The 9,825-nt window shown below is 36.7% G+C and overlaps 1 long non-coding RNA gene across 1 annotated transcript in view; it reads left to right on the top strand.

Moving 5' to 3' along the window:
- Window positions 1-6,034: 6,034 nt before the first annotated feature.
- LOC141373402 (uncharacterized) overlaps window positions 6,035-9,825 on the top strand; it is a 142,540-nt gene continuing 138,749 nt past the window's right edge. The window contains exon 1 of the long non-coding RNA XR_012379336.1: window positions 6,035-6,085. This is a non-coding gene — a long non-coding RNA (uncharacterized lncRNA). The remainder of the gene's footprint in view (window positions 6,086-9,825) is intronic.

The following is a 9,825-nucleotide window of genomic DNA, read 5'->3' as shown; positions in this document are numbered from 1 at the left end:
CCATTGTCCATCACCCAGCCACCTCATCCACCCACCCCCCTCCGCTCCAGCAACCTTCAGTTTATTTCCTGAGATTAAGAGTCTCTTGTGGTTTGTCTCCCTCTCTGGTTTCATCTTATTTCATTTTTTCCTCTCTTCCCCTATGATCCTCTGCCTTGTTTCTCAAAGTCTACATATCGGTGAGATCATATAATTGTCTTTCTCTGATTGACTTATTTTGCTTAGCATAATACCCTCTAGTTCCATCCACATCATTGCAAATGGCAAGATTTCATTTTCTGATGGCTGCATAATATTCCATTATACACACACACACACACACACACACACACACACACACACACACACTACATCTTTTTCCATTCATCTGTCAATGGACATCTTGGCTCTTTCCATAGTTTGGCTATTGTGGACATTGCTGCTATAAACTATTGGGGTCCAGGTGCCCCTTCAGATCACTACATTTGTATCTTTGAGGTAAATACCCAGTAGTGCAATTGCTGGGTCATAAGGTAGCTCTATTTTCAACTTTTTGAGGAACCTCCATACTGTTTTCCAGAGTGGCTGCACCAGCTTACATTCCCACCAATAGTGCAGGAGGGTTCCCCTTTCTCCATATTCTTGCCAACATCTGTCATTTCCTGACTTGTTAATTTTAGCCATCCTGACTGGTGTGAGGTGGTATCACATTGTGGTTTTGATTTGTATTTCTCTGATGCCAAGTGATAGTGAGCACTTTTTCATGTGTCTGTTGGCCATTTGGATGTCTTCTCTGTAGAAATGTCTGTCATGTCTCCTGCCCATTTCTTGATTGGATTATTTGTTCTTTGGGTGTTGAGTTTGATAAGTTCTCTATAGATTTTGGATACTAGTCCTTTATCTGATATGTCATTTGCAAATATCTTCTCCCATTCTGTTGGTTGTCTTTTGGTTTTGTTGACTGTTTCCTTTGCTGTGCAAAAGCTTCTTATCTTGATGAAGTCCCAGTAGTTCATTTTTGCCTTTGTTTCCCTTGCCTTTGGCGATGTGTCTAGGAAGAAGTTGCTGCAGCTGAGGTTGAAGAGGTTGCTGCCTGTGTTCTCCTCAAGGATTTTGATGGATTCCTCACATTTAGGTCTTTCATCCATTTTGAGTCTATTTTTGTGTATGGTGTAAGGAAATGGTCCAGTTTCATTCTTCTGCATGTGGCTGTCCAATTTTCCCAACACCATTTGTTGAAGAGACTGTCTTTTTTCCATTGGACATTCTTTCCTGCTTTGTCAAAGATTAGTTGACCATAGAGTTTAGGGTCCATTTCTGGGCTCTCTATTCTGTTCCACTGATCTATATGTCTGCTTTTGTGCCGGTACCATACTGTCTTGATGATGACAGCTTTGTAATAGGGCTGGAAGTCCAGAATTGTTTGGTTTTCTTTTTCAACATTCCTGTGGCTCTTCAGGGTCTTTGCTGGTTCCATACACATTTCAGGATTATTTGTTTCATTTCTGTGAAAAAAGTTGATGGTATTTTGATAGGGATTACATTGAATGTGTAGATTGCTCTAGGTAGCATAGACATTTTAACAATATTTGTTCTTCAAATCCATGAGCATGGAACATTTTTCCATTTCTTTGTGTCTTCCTCAATTTCTTTCATGAGTATTCTATAGTTTTCTGAGTACAGATCCTTTGCTTCTTTGGTTAGATTTATTCCTAGGTATCTTATGGTTAATGGCTCTAAGTGGAGCCAACTGTGCTTAGTCTACCTCAGGACAGGGACTTTAAGGAATATTCCCAAGCACCTGCCAAAACTCCCTTTGTTTTGGGGAAATTCCCTGTCTTCTCTGGCCTGACATGGACTGCCTAATTCCACTTGTTGGTGGAAAAACATGGCGTTTGCTCATCTGTCCAAGTGGATGAGCTTTAGAATTGGGAACCCTTTTTCTCCGCCTTCTGGAAGCACTTTGCCTCTTCTGTCTGCCCCACCCCTCCTGTTTCTGTACCTTGGGTGCGGCCTACATACACTGCTCACTTCAGATTTCCCCACCAGTGTCTTAGGTAAAAATTGACCCTGGGGAACTAACTGATTGACTTTTAAAAGTGGACCCAGGTGGAACATAACTTGGTATTTAAACTAAGTTAACTTTGCTGGTTTAATTAAGTTAGACATGTCTTTAAAGTTATCAGCATTAAATGTAAAACTTGTATTCTGCCAAGGTTTGCTGAAGGTCAAATAAGCTCGTGTTATCTCTATTGCAATTTGTTAGCAAAAAGATGACTAAAACGATGGTTAATTGTCTGTCTCATCAAAGTTTTCATAGGAAATTGTTAAAATAGCTTTCAAAGTCTTTGGGATTAAATTCATTGGACATCTAGGTCTTTTCCAAAAAGGATAAGGTGCTAAATCATTGATTACTGGATGTAGGTTTGTGCTTTTGACTACTTATTGCAAAGAAACTAAGGATATTTAAATCTGCTGGTAAACATGCTTTGTGCTTAACCAGTTCATAAATTTGCCATCTAAAGAATTCTGGTGTGACAGTTCACAATTGGTTACTACTTAGTCTTCATTGGAGACTAAGATTTCTAAGAGTGCAAAATTCGGCAACTCTGTATGTAGAAAAGTAGGAGATATGTGAGAAAGATATAAAAAATGGGAATACATTTTTGTTGAAGGTAATTTTGTCCTAAATAAGATGGTTGTTTGGAGAGAAGTGGCTTGGGACAAAATCTGAATACAAAAGAAAGTTGTACAAGGTTTGTGAAGGAAAATCTTTGGAAAGGAATTTTAAGTGTGGTCAGGACAGACTAAGATTAAAATAAAGGGATTTTAGGGGCGCCTGGGTGGCTCAGTCGTTAAGCGTCTGCCTTCGGCTCAGGTCATGATCCCTGGGTCCTGGGATCGAGCCCCGCATCGGGCTCCCTGCTCGGCGGGAAGCCTGCTTCTCCCTCTCCCACTCCCCTTGCTTGTGTTTCCTCTCTCGCTGTCTCTCTCTCTGTGAAATAAATAAATAAAATCTTAAAAAAAAAAATAAAATAAAATTGGAATTCTCTATTCAAAAGATAAAGTTCTCTTGAATTGTTGGTCTGCTCTTGATACGAAAATGTAAACAGCTGTTTTCTCTTTGCCTGCCCAGAAAACCAATTTCTATGTTTTGCCTTTATCAAGTCTTTGACGATCCCTAATCCTATTTAGGCAAGTGCCTTAAAACTTTCTAAAGTTTTAACAAACTTCCCCAAGATTTAAATCATGAACAAAGTCTCTTTGACTCATTACGCCTTTTATTTGGTATGTTAAATTACTCTAGTAATACTGTTAAACAAATGATAAGCCTTCAGTTACATTTGGGTAAATGCTCTAACTATTCTAGAGATGATACGCAATTCCTAAAGTTTTAATGTTTTAATATAAGGTCATCACTTACTATTTTGATTATTGAAAGGGTTATGTGACATAAAAATAACTGAGTTTCTTTGTCAATTGCATCATAATGAACTCGCAGATCATTAGCAATGTCCATTTCTGAGTTTTTGTCATTTATAATTTTTCTTATTCTCTTGCAAAATGAGTTTCATCTTCAAGGAGGTTCATAAAAAGGACTTTAGGAAAAATACAGGTATTCTATATCTTTAAGATTAAAACTGAAATAGGTAAAAATTTCCAGAACCAAAGCTGCATTCAAACTAAACAAGAATTAGTAACATGGGATTAAATTAACTAAAAAGATGATTATAGTTTTGTGACTTTTGTTTGAAACACTGCTGGTTCTCTAATGTTTGCTCTCCCAGACTGAGGACACTTCCTCTTAAGATATGACTTACAGAAATGTGATCAAGTATTCATTTGTAAACATATTGGAGCATTTAGCTTTTTTCTCTACCTGAACCCTCTGATATTCAAAAGGTCTCAGTAAGTATTCTTTCTTCCATGGCAGTCATAGTCATTTGCATAAGTTCAATAAGAATCTGTTCTCCTTGCAACACCATTGGAAACACTGGTTATTTTCCTAAGGCTTTGACTGGAATGTCATGTTTGAGAGAGACATGCACAGACTCAGATATGACCAATCAGCTTTGAGGAACTAAGGTTGACTTTATGAAACCTGGAGCCATGAGGCCCCTTGGAAATGTTGGCCTGACACCTTTCTTACAGAGTTCCCAGCAGCCTCACCAGGTAAGTAAAGAATGTCACCTCCTGGCAGGTGCAGGAACCTCAGGATATATTGGGGACCTCGTGAAGAAGAATCTGCCCAAATCGACAGGTATTGCAGGCATGTCTAATGGCAAGTGCTGGCTTGGCTTCTGGCCTGGAGAGGCTACTAAAAGTTCAACCTAGAGATTCCTTATAAAAGTTCCAGCAAAGCAGATTCTAAAAGATCTGTATGATCAATCATTCTTGCTGAGCTTATGTAAATAATTATGCCGTTTGTTAAAACTGGACTTGTTTTTCAATCAAATTTGTCTTATGTGGCTATCTCTGGAAATGAGGGTTATTTTAGAGAGAAAAATTATGTTTCAACAACACACCTTTGTGGATGCTAAATTTTAGTTCTGATTGTCTTTGAATGTTGTTTGCCTAAGCTAGACAACTTGAGGTAAACCTCAGAGAAATTGCTGCAATAGCTCACGTATAGACAATCTCCTTGCTTGTTATTCTGTGGGGGATAACAGGACCCCATGGGCATATGATTACTTGAACAACTGGGAAATGGGATAGATTCCCCAACAATTGTATAACTCAGCTATCACCTTGACCAATTCTATGTGGCTGGGATGACAAAATTGCTCTTTAAAAGGCAGAGCGTACCCCATGGAGATAATGGATGGCCCCACTTTCTTTATGATTAGATTGGATGATGCACTTGGGGATGCCCTTATCTCCTGAGACAAGTCTTCTCCCATTTGCCTGTGATTCCTTGTAAATAGCATAGTGTTAAGGCTGGACCTCAAACAAAAAGAGCTTCTTGATCGTTTCATCCCTCAAAGTCATTTATCCTGGAAGCCACTCTCTTGACATAGGCTTTGCGAACAAAGGCTTTAACCAAGCATACAACAGCCCTCCTGGTAAAAAAAAAAAAAAAAAAGCCTCAAAGCTCGCTATGGGACTTCCAGGACTTATGTTAGGACTGCAAAACAGTATGCTCGCTCAGCAGGACTCTAAATGATACTTCCCAGGCACTGGATCCACTCAGCCAAGAATTAAATGAAGTCAGAGAAGGACTTCTTGAGAACCACACCGTTATTGACTGTCTACTATTGCTACACCATTTGGGGTGTGAAAAATTTCCTCACATGTGTTGTTTTAACATTACAGTTAACTCCTGCAAGGTGTCCCAATTAATAGGGGTCATTTGTGATCAATTAAATAAGATCAAGATGTCCACAGATCTATTTGACAAAATTGGTAATTGGGGATCTTATCGCATGGATATTTATAATAGCTTTATTCATAATTGCTAAAACTTGGAAGCAACCAAGTTTTCACCTACTTCAGTAGGTGAATGGATACATAAACTGTGGTTCATTACTAAAAAGAAATGAATTATTAAGTCATGAAAAGACACAGAAGAAACTTAAAGTTAATATTACTAAGGTATATTACTGAAGAGGTTACATACTGAATGATTCCAACTATATGGTGTTCTGGATAAGGCAAAACTATAGAGGCAGTAAGATTAGTGATTGCCAGAGGGTTGGGGGAGCGAGAGATGAATGGGTAGAGAACATAAGGGATTTTTAGGGCAGTGAAATTATTCTGTATGATACTATATGAGTGAATATATGTCATTATACATTTGTCAAAACCCACAGAATGTGTAACACAAAGAGTAAACTCCAATATAAACTATGGTCTTTGGTTGATAATGATGTGTCAATGTTGACTCATTGATTGTGACAAATAAATGTACTGTACTGATTCAGGATGTTGACGATGGGAGAGGTTATATGTGGAGGGAGGGAAAGTGGGAACTTTCTGCACTTTCTTTTTTTTTTTTAAGATTTTATTTATTTATTCATGAGAGGCAGAGGGAGAGAGAGAGGGAGAGAGAGAGAGAGAGAGAAGCAGAGGGAGAAGCAGGCTCCCAAGGAGCAGGGAGCCCGATGCGGTACTCGATCCCAGGACCCTGCGATCATGACCTGAGTTGAAGGCAGACACTTAACCATCTGAGCCACCCAGGCCCCCACTTTCTGCACTTTCTGTCCAGTTTTGCTCTGAACCTAAAACTGCTCTAAAAATAAAGTGTAGTTATGTATATATAGAGACAAGCCAAGGACTGGGAGATATATGTATCTTTAAAAATTATGTACTTTATATTATAATTATATTATTTAATATAATATAATTCTTTAAATAAATGTTCTTTAAATATTATAAAAAATACATCAATTTAATCTATCATACTAATAGTCCAAGGAAAAAAAGTCCAGAAAAAACATTTGACAAAATTCAACATCCACTCATGATAAAAACTTTCAGCAAACTGGGAATAGAGAGGAACATCTTTAACGTGATAAGAGGAGTCTGTGAAATACCTAGAGGTAACATCATATTAAATAGTGAAAGGCTGAACAGTTTCTCCTAAGAAGAATGAGGAAAGAATGTCCACTCTCACCACACATGTTGGACAGTACTAGAAGTCCTAGCACGTGTACTAAGGCAAGGAAAATAAGTAAAAGGCATTCAGGTTGTAAAGAGAAAAAGAAAACTGTCCCAATTTGCAGACAACATACTTGTCTATATAGCAAACCCAAAGGAATCTACAAAAAACTCATGGAACTAAACACGAGTTTAGAAAGGTCACAGGAGGTGTCCTGGGTGGCTCAGTCATTAAGCATCTGCCTTTGGCTCAGGTCATGATCTCAGGGTCCTGAGTTCGAGCCCCGCAATGGGCTCCCCGCTCAGCAGGAAGCCCGCTTCTCCCTTTCCCCCTGCTTATGTTCCTTCTCTCACTTTGTCTCTCTCTGTCACATAAATAAATAAAATCTTAAAAAAAAATAGAAAAGTCACAGGATACCAGGTCAATAGAAAAATATCTAGTTTCTAGCAATTGCCTAATGGAAACTTGAATTTAAAACAATACCATTTATCGTGGCTCCAAAGATTTAAATATTCAGGTATAAATCTACCAAAACATGTACATGAATATTGCTGTATGCTTAAAACTGCAAATGCTGATACAGAAATCAAAGAAGACCTAAATAAGTGGAGAAGCATTCTGTGTTCATGGATTGGAAAATGCAACATAGTATGATGTCAATTTTGCCTAAATTGATCTATAGATTTAATGAAATTCTAATCACTATCCCAGCAGAATTTTTTGTAGATATAGACAAACTGATTCCAAAATTTATTTTGTAAGGCAGAGGAACTAGATAACTAAAACAATTTTGAAGAAGACCAAAGTTGGAGGAATCATTTTAGCCTATTTTAGGATTTACTAGAAAACTACAGATTCTGAGCCAATGTGGTATTGGCAAAGGTACAGACACATAGATTAAATAGAAAGTCCAGAAATAGACTCACACAAATATGGCCAATTGATTTTTTTTTTTTACAAAAGTGCAAGAGCAATTAAATGGAGAAAGAATAGTGTGGTCAAAAACTAGTGTTAGAACAATTGGATATCTATCTGCCAAAAAATAATAATAATAACCCTAACTTAAATCTCATACCTTATACAAAAAATAACTCAAAAATAAAACTATAAAACATTTAGAATAAAACAAAGGAGAAAATATCTGTGACCTAAGGTTAGTCAAAGAGTGATTAGACATGATGCCAAAAGCATGATCCATTTAAAAAAACAGTGAGATAGACTTCACCAAAATGTACAACTTTGCTCTGCAAAAGACAATTAAAAGAATGAAAAGACAAACTACAGACTAGGAGAAAATATTTGTAAGTCACATATTCAACAAAAGACTTACATTCAGAGTATATAAAGAATTCTCAAAACTCAGTTGTAAAAAAGAAACAACCCAATTTAAAAATGGGCAAAAGACTTGAACAGACACTTCATTGAAGATACACAGATGGCAAATAAACACATCAAAAGATGCTCTACATCATTAGCCATTAGGGAAATGCAAATTAAAACCACAAAGAGATACCATTACATACCTTTCAGAATGGCTAAAAAAACCAAACAAGCAAAGAACCCTCCCCCCACAAAACCAACCTAAACAAACCAAACCAAAACAAAACAAAACAAAAAACCCCAAACAACTAATAATACCAAGTGCTGGACATGATGTAAAGCAACTGGAATACATTGTTGGTAGGAAAGCAAAATGAAACAGCTACTCTTGAAAAAAGTTTGGTATTTTTGTATAAAGTTAAACACACATATTTACATATAACCCAGAAATCTCAGTTCTGGGTATTTACCCTAGAAATAAATACTTATAGTCACTCAAAAATCTGTACAAGAATGTTTGTGTCAGGTCTAGTCATAATAGCAAAAAAAGAAAAAGAAAGGAACAACCCAAATGTACTCTGGCATTTGAATAGATAAATGGTGATGGATCATATTTCATAATATGATGGAATACTACTCAGCAACAAAAAGAGCAAATCACTGATAAGTACAATATAGATGAATCTCAAAAACTAGGCTGAGTGAAAAAAGCCAGACACAAAAGAGTACCTAGTGCATAATTCCATTTATTTGCAATTCTAGAAATAAGCAAAAGTAAATTATAATGACAGAGAGCAGATCAGTAGTTGCTGGGGGATTGACTACAAAAGGGCAAGAGGGAGCTCTTTGAATGATAGAAATATCCTATATCTGGATCGTGGTGGTGGTTACATGGGTATAAACATTTATCAAAATTCAAAGTTGAAATGTTCACATCTTATGACCTAGCCGGCTCATTTTTAGATATAGAGCAATGTTTGTTAAACTGCTGGTAGTGAACCATTATTAGTGAACCACTAAAGCAATCCAGTGTGACTCCTTAGATGGGTATTTACCCTGAAACAAAAGATGGCTAGGCTTCAGGCTCCCTCACTTGCAAACCTTCTTCCAAGGCCTGGTTACTAATTTTGTATTCATAATTTTGTATTCTTTTTCTAAAGGGGGCCCCCAAATTGTATAAATTTTAGGCAAATTTAGACAAAACCTAGATTGCCTCTGGATGGCCAGATTTTTTTTAAATGAAATGGAATAGAAAATAATGAGAATGTTTTATTAAACATTTGTTTCATTTTATACAATGGGTCATGACTTAAAAATTTGTCTTTTGCCAGGGTTTGTGTTTAAGGGAAAAAAAAAAGAAAGAAAGTTGGATATTCAGTGTTGTGTGGCGACTATAGACGTATGTGTACATTCAATGCAACACTGTAAAAGTAAATATTTGGAAATAACCTAAATGCCCATCAATACGAGAATAATATAGTGTTATATGTATGTTGTGGAATTCTATATAGTTAAAACGAAGGATCTAAAGGTACATACATCAGGCTAGATGACTCTCATAAACCCACCATTAAGTATTAAAAAAAACAAAACAAAAAACCACAAGTTAAAGAAGGTTACCTAAAGCCCAATATTTAGATAAAATTTAAAATCACGTGAGAAGCAATAGTAAGTCTGGTGAATTTTAATGTATTGTTTGCAGATATAGTCATTCTACAGTACAAGTGTTAAAATATGTATGAAGCTGAAGGATAGTGGTTACTTCTGGGGAGGAAGGAGAGAGGGAGGGAATGATATCAGAACACACAGGGCTTCCTTTGGCATGCGATTTTTATTTTGTTAAATTTAATAAGGCTAGTTGGTAGATGTGTGGGATTTTTGCTGTATTATTCTGAATTTTCTGATTGTGTTATATTCTGTATGCATAT

This window comes from Callorhinus ursinus, unplaced genomic scaffold (assembly GCF_003265705.2).
Source record: "Callorhinus ursinus isolate GAN/ISIS: 27379988/994484 unplaced genomic scaffold, GSC_fseal_2.0 scaffold9, whole genome shotgun sequence".
NCBI classification, from domain to species: domain Eukaryota; kingdom Metazoa; phylum Chordata; class Mammalia; order Carnivora; family Otariidae; genus Callorhinus; species Callorhinus ursinus.
Note: the sequence above shows the minus strand (reverse complement) of the source record. Positions and strands in the feature narration are given on the sequence as shown.